The sequence below is a fragment of the Clytia hemisphaerica genome, unplaced genomic scaffold (genome assembly GCF_902728285.1).
Source record: "Clytia hemisphaerica strain Z4C2 unplaced genomic scaffold, Clytia hemisphaerica genome assembly, whole genome shotgun sequence".
In the NCBI taxonomy this organism is placed as follows: Eukaryota; Metazoa; Cnidaria; class Hydrozoa; order Leptothecata; family Clytiidae; genus Clytia; species Clytia hemisphaerica.
In genome coordinates, this window is record NW_027103507.1 from 2,097,376 (window position 1) to 2,112,310 (window position 14,935).

Consider the following 14,935-nt stretch of genomic DNA (forward strand, 5'->3'; position numbering starts at 1 on the left):
AATTTTGACGTCAAACTGTCAATTGTATGTGCATACAATCGTGTAAATGCATTTGCGGGGAATCGAACCCCAGTCTCCCGCATGGCAGGCGATAATTCTACCACTGAACCACCAATGCAATGATTCAGTTTAAGTCTTCATTTTTGCCAAGCTACTTTACATTCTCTCGTTAGCCAACTAAGCTTTTGGTTCGAAATTTTGACGTCAAATTCGTAACTTTGTGCATGTACATTTATCTAAACGCATGGGCGGGGAATCGAACCCCGGTCTCCCGCGTGGCAAGCGAGAATTTACCACTGAGCCACCAAAGCCATAAAATGAATTAAGTCTCCATTTTCCCCAAGGTATACTTTACATTCTTTGGTTAGTAAATTAAGCTTTTGGTTCGAAATTTTGACATCAAATTCGTAAATTTGTGCACGTACATTTATCTAAATGCATTGGCAGGGAATCAAACTCTGGTCTCCCGCGTGGCAGACGGGAATTCTACCACTGAACCACCAATGCAATAAAATGAATTAAGTCTTCATTTTCGCAAAAATATATTGCACAGATTTTTAGTTAGCCGATAAAGTTTTTACTGTGTAATATTGACTTCATATCCAGCAGTCACATCTGAAAAATTATTGGCGATATAGCTCAGTCGTAGAGCATTCGATTACAGATCGAGAGGTCACCGGCTCAAACCCGGATGTCCCCTAGCTTTGGCTGCTGTTGTGCTCGATATTTTGACATCAAACTGTCAGCTGTTTGTGCATACAATCGTCTAAATGCATTGGCGGGAAATCAAACCCCGGTCTTCCACGTGGCAGACTAGAATTCTACCACTGAACCACCAATGCAATGATTCAGTTTAAGTCTTCATTTTTGCCAAGCTATACTTTTTATTTTTTTGTTAGCCAATTGAGCTTTTGGCTCGAAATTTTGACGTCAAGTTCGTAAATTTATTTTTATTTATTTTTATTTACTAAAGGATTTACAGTCAAGGCACACTAGGACCTCTAAACCGGTCTATCTACATAATGATTACAAAAGTGATCTTGAATCGTAACTTAACGGGTGCTTTATCCATGCTTGAGTCAGTTCTTCTTTAAATGCTTTGACTGACTTAGCATTAACAACATTTTTTGGGAGCTGGTTCCACGCCGGTATGCACGCTTCTGTTTGTTCGTTTCCTCGGCTTCTTCTTCCCGCAGAGCTTCTTTAATCACCTCTTTGATCGAAGTATTGGGCTCATCCTGTGAAGGGTCTTTCACCACATCAGCATATGACTGCTTTACCTCAGCCATCTGGTTTTCAACACTCAAGAGTGTCACTTTGATTTCATCAATAATTGACGCCTTCATGGTTGCACCAAATTCAATGATTTTCTCATGGATTGTATCGTTCATTTCTTCGACAGTACATCTCTCGATTGACTTGTGTTTGAGTTTTGCATTACGGAGGCCCCCCCAGTCGACCCTCAATTCACGTATTCACGCAAAATTTGTTGCCAATTCACGTATTCACGCGCGAAAAAACCATTTTCACGTTCACGCGCTGATTTTGCTTTTAATTCTTTTGTTAAACGATTGTGACCTTATTGGGCTAAATTTGACCTTTTTATTGCCAACATAAAGTTCTCTGCAGTTTTTTGACCTTATTCTCGACAGCGTCGACCTTTTAAGACCTCTTACAATTATTGGAGCTTTCATAGGGCAATGTTTAAGGTTTGTCTATCATGTCTATTACGCCAAAGTTACAAAAAACTACCTCTCTGGCGTACGGTGGTATAAACCCTGCCTGGATTTGCTTTTTAAGGTAGGTAAGTGCAAAGTTAAGCCTTAGCTTTAAGGTTTCCCCCCGAATTTTCTTCGTCGCAGGCCCAAAATATATTTTATTTTGAGAATAAATTTAAATCGAGGTTTGACCCAAATTCATGGTCTGGAAAGTCGCGAGCTTCAAAGAGGTGGTACATCCAGAGGACGCAAATTCCAAAGTTTGTCCCCTTGTATCATTGAAGAAAAGCTGTGGAAAGGAAAAAGCGAGCGAAGCGAGCGCGAAGTTGAAAATTTTCTCATTTAGACTTTTTTGTTTTGGCTCAAAACACTCTCGCTGGATGCAATATTTGCATCACAAAATGCACCCTTAGAAAAATAAGGAAAAAATATTTGTTTCTGTTTCAATTTTTGATTATTTTGAATAACTTTACAATGGCAATAGGTCAATATGATATCAAGGATTTAATTCAATTCACGAATTCACGCTGGTAAAATCTTATTTTCACGTTCACGCGGATATCTCAATTCACGTATTCACGCGTTGAAAAAGTCCAATTCAGGTATTCACGACAGAAAAATAGGGTCATTCACGCGTCACGCCAGCCCCTGGGGGAGCCCCATTACGGGACTTTAGTGTCTGGACTGACTTGATTAACTTCCTCTCATTATCGTCATATACTTCGATAGCACGATCATGCTCTGAGATATCATCTTTTAGTTTGGTAAAGTCGTCGTCCTCAACTGCACCACAAAGAGCAGGGAGATCTCTCACTACTTCAACACAGTTGATGCAGAAGAAGGTCCATCGTCTATTTCTTTTCGCTTTCGCGTTCAAAAAAGCCTTAATTTGGTACAGTGGGAGTCTGGTGCATTTATAATGTACGAAACGTTCACATGCCATACATACTAAGATGTTTTCTTCGAAACCGTAACATGTCGCTTCGGAGCATCGGAGATCGTCGAAATTTTGATTGGGATGGTCTTCTATGGAAGTGTCAGTCTTGATTTAATTTATAAAAAAGATTTATAACAAATTTCCACAATTCATTTTCTCCAGGTCTTCGGCCGTTAAAAAAGGTATTCGACCACTGCATAAAGTCTTCGGTTTTTAATTCAGGTCTTCAGCCACTAAATCAGGTCTGCGACCACTAATTCAGGTCTGCGTCCGCTGACGGAAAAAAACATCTGCAGTGGCCTCCTCCCCTACCTTCGGGTAAATAGCTATCGAAAAAGGAGCCTTCGGGTCGCCTCCGACTGCGGTCACAGATTTACTTACTTAGAGATCACACTTTTCAGCGAAGAAAAGTGAATCCTTATTAAACCTGCAGTTTTTTATGATGAACTTTATTTCATTTTTTTCCTGTTTAATTTTAGAGCTGTAAGTCTAGTGACATTTAAAAATGAAGATTAGACATTTTCAAAGACTAGCTGTTTTGGCTATTATGTTACAAAGCTTTGGGAATGTTGTCGGCAACATTGGTAACGACTTAATCATCGGAGCTTGTAAAGAAAAAGCCTCATTAGATTGCAACAAAATGGTGTCTCAAAATCCAGACCTTGATTACAGAATGTACTGGGAAAAGAAATTCGCATTGTGCTACTCAGCATGGAAACAAGATATAAAGGGAACGAATCGAGATAATGTGTTTTGTGTAATGGTAAAGAAACAAGACACCATGATATGTTATTTTGATGAAAATGAACATACAGTTTGTGTTGAAGTGGTCTATGAAGTCGAAGAATGCATTTGAAAAACTGATTTGTTTGATTTATTATAAGGTTTATATGAGGTGAAGGTTATAAGAAGATGTGTGATTTGTGTATAATTCCGGGAAGGAGGTGTGTAGACACTTAACGATTTTTTTACAGTTTGATATTACCGGGGTAGGGTATTTTACACAACCCTGAATAACTTTTGTCCTAGTTGATATTCTTTGAACCAAATTTGGAAACGATTTTGCTTACCACAATATAAACCCATATTTAAACGCATAGAAAAAAATTTCGATTCGGTGACGTCATCTAATCTGTGATAACGTCATCACGAAATGACAACTGTCATCTAACCGATACTCAGATAAACATTAATTGAAAACGATCTAGAAAAGATCTTTAGGCCTGTTTGAAAGGTACTGGAAAGGTCTATAACATATTTGCCGATTTTTTGGTATACCATAAATTTTAAATCCTAAAATTTGCTTTATCCTATTCGTATTAAGGGGGGCTATTTCTGTTCGGGGATGAAAATAATGCTAAGAGCTCCTGAAATAATAGAGCTTTTGGCATGAAATTTCTGTAAATTCGTTTATTCAGCTTAAAAAAAATTGACACCTAAAACTTTCACACCTTGAGCATGATGATATTTCTGACAGTAGGTGTCACAAAAATTGACAGGTTTCTATTAACAAATTCATTTTTTATGTCAATTATATCTTTTAAATCGTGATTTTATTAAATATTAATTTGGGATAAGACAATCATCTCAAGACTCAGGGAACTCTTATCTAAAACCTTTGTTAGAATACAATAGCTATTAATATTAAGAACAAAGGAATTTCTCGAATTTTGCTCATAAAATTACGCTATTAGACAAGGACCTTGTGTGCCAAATTTCATCCAAAAAGCCTCACTAGATCAAAAGTTAAGGGGTCGTACAGGAACAGCCTCCTAGTTTTGAGCCGCCCTTTAAAGCCTAGTATAAATATGGCTAAGATGAGTAAAATGTACTAAAGAATAATGACATTATCATTTCTTGAAAATTTTTACAATAAATTTTGATTACCTTAAGTGGGTAAATTTTGGCAGGGATTAAATTTGGCGAATTTGGTACGAAATTTTTTCATGATAGAAATTCTAATAGAATATGTATTTCTTAGTAAAATATCACGTATTTTTTAGTTTACCAGAGTGACCCCAGAGTGTCTTTGTGTTTTCAGGTTTAGAAACTTGATTAGTAAGTTCTATATGAGATATCTTTAAATTTCATCAAATTTTGATCGAAAATTTGAATGGCTAGAGGTTGGGCTCTGACCATAGTGATTTTTTCATGATTGCCATGTACAAAAATATAGACTTCTGCCTGATGTAGCCAACAAAACTATGACAAGTTACACATTTTTCTGCCAGGCCAACTATTAAATCTGAAAATTTTAAAATTGCAGTGAAAAAATATGATGAAGAAAAAAAATGAAGACTTGTGCAAAGAGCAGTATTTCAACTTTGAAGACCTTATCATTTTCGACGAAGAAAGAACATTTTGAAAAAGATTTTGCGTTAGAAAGTAAAAAATAAGAAAAAGATTTTCAGAAAAGTTTTGTTTAAAAGCCATTTTGTTTCCAAATCTTGAAAATGTTGATTTTTTGATACATCAAAAAAACTTTTTCCAAAAAATTTCAGTTCTTTACGGACTATATTGAATGAAAAAATTGGGTAATATAACATTTTATGAGCGTCTTTTCAAAGCAATTTCGTAATTAGATTCTTAATTAATTACCAAATCACCAAACAACTTGAAAATACAATTTTTTATTAACCCTTTAAGTGCTAATGACGAGTATATTGGTCATGGGCTATGTAATGCCCAGTTTGAGTTAGAAATCGTCACTTTTGTTCTAACTCGTAGGAATTGGATTAGGCTACATGCCCAAGCAAAAAAAAAATCAAAAGTGAGTCTTTTCAGCGAGATTTTAAGTCAAAAAATGCAAAGATTTGGCAAAAATCCACTTTTTCAAGATTTTGACCGTTTTTTGACCATTTTTAGTCAACAAGTGATCCAAGAACCTCCAAATTTGGCCTTGCCTTACTTGATTCTGTCTTCCAGCAAATTAGTTTGAAGTTTTACAACTGGGCACCTTTCTATCATTCAGGCAGGTCCACGCAGCTTTAATTTCCCTTACCTTACTCAGCTTTAGTTACCCCCCTTAGCCGCCACCCGCCCCACCCTTCCTATATCGGGCGGCGCCGAAGGCACCTAAAAAAAGAGGAGACTCTATGTACGCTATCCAACGAGCTATGAGCAAGCTTCAAACTCCATCTACAATCATGGTCGAAATAGAATGAGAATTTCGGTTATTTTAACGTTTTTCGAGAATTAAAGTTCTGGTGAGAAAGTCGATTTTGGGCTATCTCTTTAACTTAATCGAATATTTCAATTTGGGAGGGGTTGGCAGACTTCCAGGCTATATTGCTACATTGGACTATTTTTAAGTCTAGTGTTAAAACTCTACCCTTCAAACCTACTTTAGAGCACTTACAAATTGATTGTGGTTTCAAAACTTCCCGGTGGATTTCCCTTTTTTCTCAAATATTACGACCATGATTGTAGATCCGGAGATATAAGCCTTTAAAGTTGAACTAGCGATTTTATTTAAAAAAACTTAGAAAAAAATGACAATGGCAGTTAAAGAGTTAAAAGTGTCAAGGAACCAAAAACAAAAGTTCTATCTTGAAATCCCTTAACAAATTTTCTGACCTTAGTGAGAGCCAATACAATTATCGGATTTCTAAAGTTTTTTAAGGAAATTGAAACATGTTACCCCAAAATTGAGGTAACTCACGGACGGTAATATTAAACAAGGAACGCGTCCCCTATACCAAAATAATCTTTGGGGTGCGCGCAGCCTACATTCATCTATGAGATCTGGTACGATATATTTGAAAATATTCAATTATTGCTTGTTTTTTCATGTTCTGCGCAACTGGCTTTAAAGGAATGAAAAAAGCGTTCAGTGAAGTGCGCTTTGAATGACGTTGAAAAAAAGCTATTTGCTGGAATACACCCTTAAACGTTCATTGTTGATTATCAATACGTTCGCGTTCATAGAGAGATACTTGCTAATATAAAAATCGACGGTAAGACGGAATTCACACCCTTTATAAGACTAATAGTTTTCCACTTCATCTCTATTATAATACTCTCATTATATTCTTGGAATATAATGTTCTCAAGTCATTATCTTTATTCTTCTTTTTATCTTTATTCTTCATCATTTATATCCTCACATATGAAATTGGGACGAAAATTGTTCCTTTTTATATATAGGAAGTTAGCGAATATCTTAAATTGAATGAATAAAATGGTGCAAGGGATTTTGTTAATAGCTTTTACCTGTCCATATAGCTACCGCCATCGAACAAAGAAATTAACGAAAATACATTCCTAATCCTGCCTCAAAGCCCCGGTGGAACTTTTTTCATTAGCAGGGATAAAAAATTCAAATTGAAATCCCAATGGGGATAGAAAATCTATTGTTCAAAGCTTAGAAAATCTAGTGAGGATTGTTTTGGAGTGTAATTTTATGAAGATTGAATTTCGAATGGGGATGAAATCAAGTCAATTTCCAGGTTATTTCACCACCAGGGACGAAATTTTTGGCAAATTTTCCAGGTGGGGCTGGGTCATCTCAGTGGATTTTTGATACAGGGGTGTGAAATTCTATCTTATAATGGAGTCCCTATAACTTGAACACGTATGGGGAGTAAAAATTTATTCGAGTTAACAAATTTTCGAGTTATGGAGTAAGGTTTATAAGACATTGTTAACTGAAAGGACTATAAAAAACTTGTTCGAGTTAAGTTGAAATTCGAGTTATAAAGGATCAAGCTAAAGGGACTCCACTGTAGCTCAAGCCAATCGCTTTTCCATGTGTAATTAAAAGATGCTTAAAAATCATTCAAATTATGAAATAAGTCTTGTTTTGCATGTACGTTTGTACAATCATAATTTTAACACTGATAATTGACGAAGAAATTTTGATCGATTTTATCAATCAGTAACTTGCCATATGACCTATATGGATTAATGTCTGTCAGATGTACAATTTTCCGAAGGTCAATATAAATATCAAATAATCATATAAATTAAATTAGTATTTCAGAATTGGTTCAAATAGATCTGGAGTTCAATGAAAAAGGGCGATTCTTCCTAAAAGATAAAAACGGAAAGGAGTAATAAAATGTCTTTTTTTAAAACTGAATTTTAGTTTTTCTGCTATTTGTATCATGTCTTCTTGTCGATGCTACAGTAATTAACTATCCAACTCAAGCAATTGAAGCCGTCTGTAAAGAGCAAGCAAGTGTATATTGCATTGGCAATGGACGAGCAACATCTTCACCAACTCTTTTCAGCCAATGTTGGAACGATTGGTTTGATCAATGTGTGGACTTTTATTATAGACATGGCCAATTTCATCGGGGTGACTCAAATTGCATTTCTCAAGACCATTCAATTGACGTTTGTTATCAAAATGAAGCAAAAGTTGAAGTCTGTGTGATGGTCGTTTATGAAGTATTTTTATGTCAATAAAACGTGAACACTACTAATGGATAAAATGGGCTTCAGGAGAACATTTAAGTAGAATAAATATTTGTTAATTATATATCATTCAAATTTAAAATACTGAAAAATAACTCGTATACTTCAATGTAAAATCTCCCGAAAATTCTAAAACCTCTGTGTAAATGCCGAACGAGTCGAATAGGAGTCAACATAAGTCACGAACGACACTTTAAGTTAAAACGAAGCCATAGGTTTTCTTTGACGCATCTTCCTGGTGGAAAATGGCTAAAATTGAATAAAATAACACGTTTAGCTAACGAAATATAAATACAGTGCAAGTCAAAATATAAAGATACATCAGTTAGATTACAAAGACAAGTCAAAGCATGAACATATAAACGACTGGACATCCATCTCCTTTGTCTTTTTGAAGATAACACGGCTAGCTTCGTTGCCGCCTCGTTAAAAGCATAAAATGAAACAATAGATTTTGATGATATACCACTTGGGAATACCTTGTTAACAACGTCAAAACTTCGACAAAAGTCTCTGTTGTTCTACTCCTCTCAAGTCTTTTATCTATATCATAACAAAGATAACAGAGGCAAAATCATCGTCAGCTTGTCAAAACTCCGACTAATATTTCAAAATTTTGACTTAAAAGTGTCTAATAATTTTAGAGAGTGTCACATTCTAATTTCGATATTCTTATTACACAGGCTCTCAACTTTGGCAAGCTATTTTTTTCAAGTCATAAAATAATTATTGGAGTGACAAAAGGGATTCAAAAGTATACACGCAGTTGAAATTCTGCATTTCAGAGTTGAAAAAGTTGATTAAATAAATTACAAACTTGTAAAAAAATACGAAAATAATTTTTTTGTGCATTAGGAGTAATGTTCAAGCCCTATCAATCTTTTCACCTAAATAATTCAAAGAAATAAAATTATGACGGAATATTGTCGGATTTTTCATACCAATTTTGAAAAACAGGCGGCAACGAAGCTCGCTTAAAAGAGACAATAAAAGATAGATGTCCAGTCGTTTATATGTTCATAGTCAAAGATATAACATATAAAAGAAGAAATAGAAACTTACTAAAAACACTGTGGCTGAACATACACGTACACGTAAACATATACTCTCAACTAACACTCACAATTCCAATACGCAGATTTATATCACATCACAACAACTCATACAACAACTAGACAATCCTCAAGGGACGAACGCATAACTATACACACAATACGGTACTATACAATACAATACGCAACTGAAATGAAGATTCTGACTTGTAGATTTATCAGAGTTAAACGATTTTTGTTTATTTTGAAAGAATGATGGTTATACTTACAAATGAGCATGTTTTTGCTGGTTTGAGACAGATTCAAAATAACATATTTGCGTCTAAAGGAAATATTTTAACACCAAAATTAGATAAAAATTGCATATAACTCACTCTAGCTCCTTGGATATTGAAAATATGTTATGAAAACGAGGTATAGGAAACTTTCTACACCTAATGCCTTTCAGAAAATGCAAATATATCTGTGACTTTAGAGGCTGGGTAAAAGATATAGCATCTTGAAGGTCAACCAGTATTTTGGAGCCCTAGAATCAGCATTAACAAAACCGAAAATTCTTAATATGAGAAAAAGCAAAAAATCTTGGAATTCTACTCCTATCACCTTGAGTTAATAGTTGTAATGCAACCTTGGTATTGTTGAATATGTTTCCATAAAAATTATAAAATTAGAAAANAAAAAATTAACATTATATATAAAAATTTTCGCTGAGTCAGCAAAACGGCAAATTCTGTCATTTTTTTGCAAAATATAGGAGAAAAATACCTTTAAAGCTTAATATTTTCAGTTAAGCTTTTTTTCTAAAATTTTCACAGCTTATTCCATACATGAATGGATCTATTTTCAAAAGAGATTGGTTTTCAGAAACTTGATTAAGACGTTGTTAAATCAAAATTTTCATTTTGAAAATTTCTAAATTTTCAGTTTGGACTTTGCAATATCAAAAATCTTGAAATATTTCATAAAAATCATAAATTTTATATCCATCGGGTCGTAAATTTAAGTGTAAACACAAATAAGTTCATAGTTTACCCCCCTATTACCACTGAGCTTAATAATTTTGATTTTAACTACACCTACATTTTGGGGGCCCTAAACCTCCGTTTTAACAACCAGGGGTATACTGTAAAAATTTTATCAAACAAATTTATGCCCAAAACATTTTAAATCACATTTCAAAACTATGGTCAAAATTTTGTATTCATATCTTAAAGATATCTCGAGAAATTGCTAAAATTGCAAACCTCCGTTTTGGGGGCCATTAGAAAAAAGTTACCTATCTTTAAGCGATTGAAAAATATTGTTGAAAGTGAAAACAAGAAGCCCGTTGGGCGTGAAGGCCCAGCAAAAAGTAACGTGTTGAAAACGAGCGTGCAAAACAGCAAATGCATGACCCCGTCAGGGTTCGAATTATAGCTTCGCACTTCGCAAAATGCGAAGCGAATTTTAAGTTTAGCGACCCAAAAAGATTTCCTAACTCAAAAATGCGAAGCTAAAAAAACTTTAAGAAAACACATATTTTGCTACTTAATTCATTCGTTTATCCATTTCTTTATAAACTCTCTACCTTGCATCTTTATTCACTCGTTTATCTACTGCTGTATCAACTTGCTACTTCGCTACTTTATTCATTCGTTTATGCATTGCTTTATAAACTCCCAACTTTATTCATTCGTTTATCTATTGCTTTATAAACTTGCTACTTAGCTACTTTATTCACTCGTTTATCTATTGCTTTATAAACTCGCTACTTTGCTGCTTCATTCATTCGTGTATCTATTGCTTTATAAACTTGCTACATAGCTACTTTATTCACTCGTTTAAATCTAATCCTTTATAAACTCGCTACTTCGCTGCTTCATTCATCCGTTTATCTATTGCTTTATAAACACGCTACCTCGCAACTTTTTTCATTCGTTTATCTATTGCTTTACCAACTCGCTACTTCAAAACTTTATTAATTTGTCTGTCTATTGTTTTAGAAACTCACTAATTTTGCTTTGTCTACTATCTCACACAACAGCCTAAGTCTTACTTTTGCTTTTCTAGAGAAATGCATTGAAGATACTTTCGCATTTTCTTTCAAACAATATCGCAAAATACTAAAAATGCTTCGCAAACAGTGAAAAAGTTTTTCACCTGCGGCGCTGCTCTTTTTTACCTCGCTTCGCTCGGAAGAATTGCGAAGCTCCTAAAATTTATAATTCGAACCCTGCCGTTGACATGGATCAAAGTGAAGACAGGAAAAAAAATTTCAAAATCACCGCGGTACTTCTCATTGGTTAGACGCTTGAAATTTTTATTGAATGGTCTCCTACCAACCGGGCCTACACAGGCGTAGGTTCAACTTTCAAATAAAATTCTAGCCTGTGTATCCAGACTACTTTAAACTACATCAAAACATCAGCCACATCAGGCCACATTTTAAAAAGGCTCCTTTCCATTTTGTTTAGAAATGAACCTGTGTTTTCATTTTCATTTGTTCATCTTTTTTCACATGGTCAGCTTTTTCCATAAATTATGCGCGCCCATAGAAAAATATACAAAAATCCCCCGAATATTCTGCTTAGTGAGTGGGCGCTTTTTAACGAATTAGGTGCACTCACATATGCAGGGAGAAATATCCCTGCAGGCATGTTAGTTGGACCAGACCGTAAACAAGAAAAATGATCTTTAAAGAACTAGACGGTAAAATAGTTTTTACGGTCTGCATATCCAGCTAATAAAATTCATGTGGTTAATGTGAGTTTAATGCAAAGATCCAGAGACCATTTTTCACTGTTCATGCCTTGCAACCATGAGAAATGTTCAATCTAGTTTGAATTTACCCATGAGCTGCATTTTAGTGCCATTAACAGATTCCAGAATCAGTTTATATACTTTGAATAATTACCATCAACTGCTCCAACTTGGGACTATCTGAAAAAACATGGGACGGCAATTCGGCCACCATTTCACCGAACTTCCAAAGTCATTTGATTTGAGTTAAGGAAAGGCGTATTTAAAAATACACGATTTCTCTTTCAATTTTACAGTAAGTGAAAATACAGACCAGATATGCAACAAGTCCCATGTTTCGACCAATCGTCCAAGTTAGAGACGGTTGACGGTATGTGAGTCGAGTTTGAAAAATCAAGCCACCGACTGTTTAATGCGACAGATCCAGAATTGACCATTTTATTTAATGTGTAGAATCATGAAAAAAGTCCCAATCTTGTTAAAGTTTACACATGAGCTGCTTTTTAGTCTCCGCTAACATATTCCAATAATCAGATTTGAAACTTGTTCCAATTTACACATGAGCTCCATTTTAGTGTCCATTACCAAATTCCAGAATCAGTTTACTTTTAATAATCATGTGTTGAGTTTGAAAATCATACCACGTCCCACCAGCCACTGACCGTTGTTAGCGACAGATCCAGAAGTGACTGTTTTCTTGTGTAGCATCAAGGAAAAAGTTCCAATCTTATTCAAATTTACACATGAGCTGCATTTCAGTTTATTTATTTCTATATCAGAAGCCATTATTTCCTAAAAATAAAGTCTTTTCGAAAGCAATAAACTAAAAATAAAAGTGATTTAAGGTAGAATTTTCACTCATAAAACTTTTTGAAAACTTGAGCAAAGACTATAAGATATGGCAGAATGTTGAAAAAGGTTTATAAAAGAAAATCATTACAAAATATCTTTGGTTTGAAAGTCTCTTGACCACTAAAGCAAAGAAAATGTTCAAGAAAGTATGAATCAACCTCCTCGCTTCGACCGCCATCTTGTTTTGTTTTGAAATTTGTTTTTGAAGGAGCGCGAAATCAGAAAATATATCTTTTATAGCCAGTATCCGACTTTAGCAACCTTTTCCCTCTCCAAACGGCAAAATTAAAAAGTTTGTTACTATGGTTTCAAGCGCCGTTTCTACCAAAACGGACGGACAGACAGCGGAAGGACGGAAAGTTGCAAATGAAAGGCCCTATCGCTAGCGCTGGGCCAATTATGAAAAAGAACTTCCGGGAAATAAAGAAGAGATGTTAAAGTTTTTCATGCAGCAAAAACTTTTGTAAAACGTCTTTTGCTCTAGATTTGAGAGAAATTTTAAATTTGATCGACGTTTTGGGGGCCACATACTGCAGTGGTTTTGTGCTTGTTTAAAAGATAAACAGGAGTATTATTGATAAGATAAAAAAATGAAGATCGAAAATGAAAAAGAAAACCAACTTCAGTTATCATTTTCACACGAGTGATTCTTTGATCAGAATATCATCAATGTGAAAAAAAGTTTTCAAAAAGATTTATTCAATCGAAAGATATAGTTCGAAGATTATCACTGATTAACTTTTCAAACGATTTAAAAAAACATTTTCAAATCAACTAGGGAAAAGTTTTAAGCTGACATCACTTCCGTAATGCTAGTGGAACCTAATAGCTTAATATAGTAAGTAAGTAAGTCTGCGACCACAGTCGGAAGTGGCCCGATAAGGCTCTTTTTTCGATAGCTCTGTCTGCCCGAAGGTAGGGGAGGGTGCCAGTCTTTTCCCTTGGATTGTTCCACTTACCCTTCAACCTTCTCTTTATTACTGAGAATCAAGCAGAGAGGCATCAAGTACCATTTTGTGAATCTTTAGTATGACCCGGCTTGGGGTTGAACCCACAACCTTGCGCACCGTAGCTGGATGCTCTATCACTGCACTACGGTCGCTGCTTAATAAGATTAATATAAATATTACTATATTTGTCTTGTAGACATTTCGGTGTACGATGAGGACTACAATACACGACGCTTCACTGTACGTTTGTCGGCAATGTGATATCACGAAGAAGTTACATCCATCTAGCGTTCTTTCCGCTGCTGAAAGTTGTTTATTATGTGGCCAATCAATTAAGCATGAGATCCGATTCGATGAGAAGTCGTCATCAAATTTCGTTGGACTAAATTTAATTGATCGTGCTGCACGTGTGTGTCAGCTGCACGCTACACGGGAACAGATACTTTCACGATTGATACAAACACATTCTACGTTTCTGCTACCGTGTTATAGTTGTGAGAGAAAATTCATGGTGCAAACAATGGTAGCTTTAAAATGTTGTAACTTGTGTAGAATGAACGGTAATTCATGTATTGAATTTAATGTTTAAGAATTTATTTGGTGTAATCGTCAGCCGTGCAAAATTACTCGAATCTGATTGGTTTAGAGGAGTGCGATTAATGGTTAATTGCACTATTACCACTTTTTACACTCTTCGGCGGGGGGACACTTTTGTCTTTTGACTTTTTCTAAAAAAACTATGATTTACTAATGATTATTTACTGACGATTACCTCGGAATCGTTTGTTTTGTCGTGCAATTAACGATTAATCACTCGTAACAAAGGAGAAAATACCGTAATTTGCACTCATCCTTCGGACTCGTGCAAATTACTATTTTCTCCTTTGTTACTCGTGATTAATCGTTAATTGCACTCCAAACCATACGATTACTAGTACTAATACGGACATTTTACGTCAAGCTCAAACATATTATATACCCTCTACCACGGGAATAATACCCTATAATTTCCGCGCCATTGGAGAATTGACTTTGTGTTTACATCCCCTCCATTAGAATTTCAATCCAAAACCATCACACTGGACTATTTGACATAGGAATAGAATTTTCCCACTGGTGGTAACAAGTTCCACCGGGGCTGTGAGACAGGGTTGCTATTATTTAAATCAAAAGTGTAGGAAAAATGTTTCCCGGCTTTTTTTTCTTGAACTTAAAAGTTTTTATGCATAATGTAGGCTCTAAGGCTGACAGTCAAGGTTAGTGGCTTGC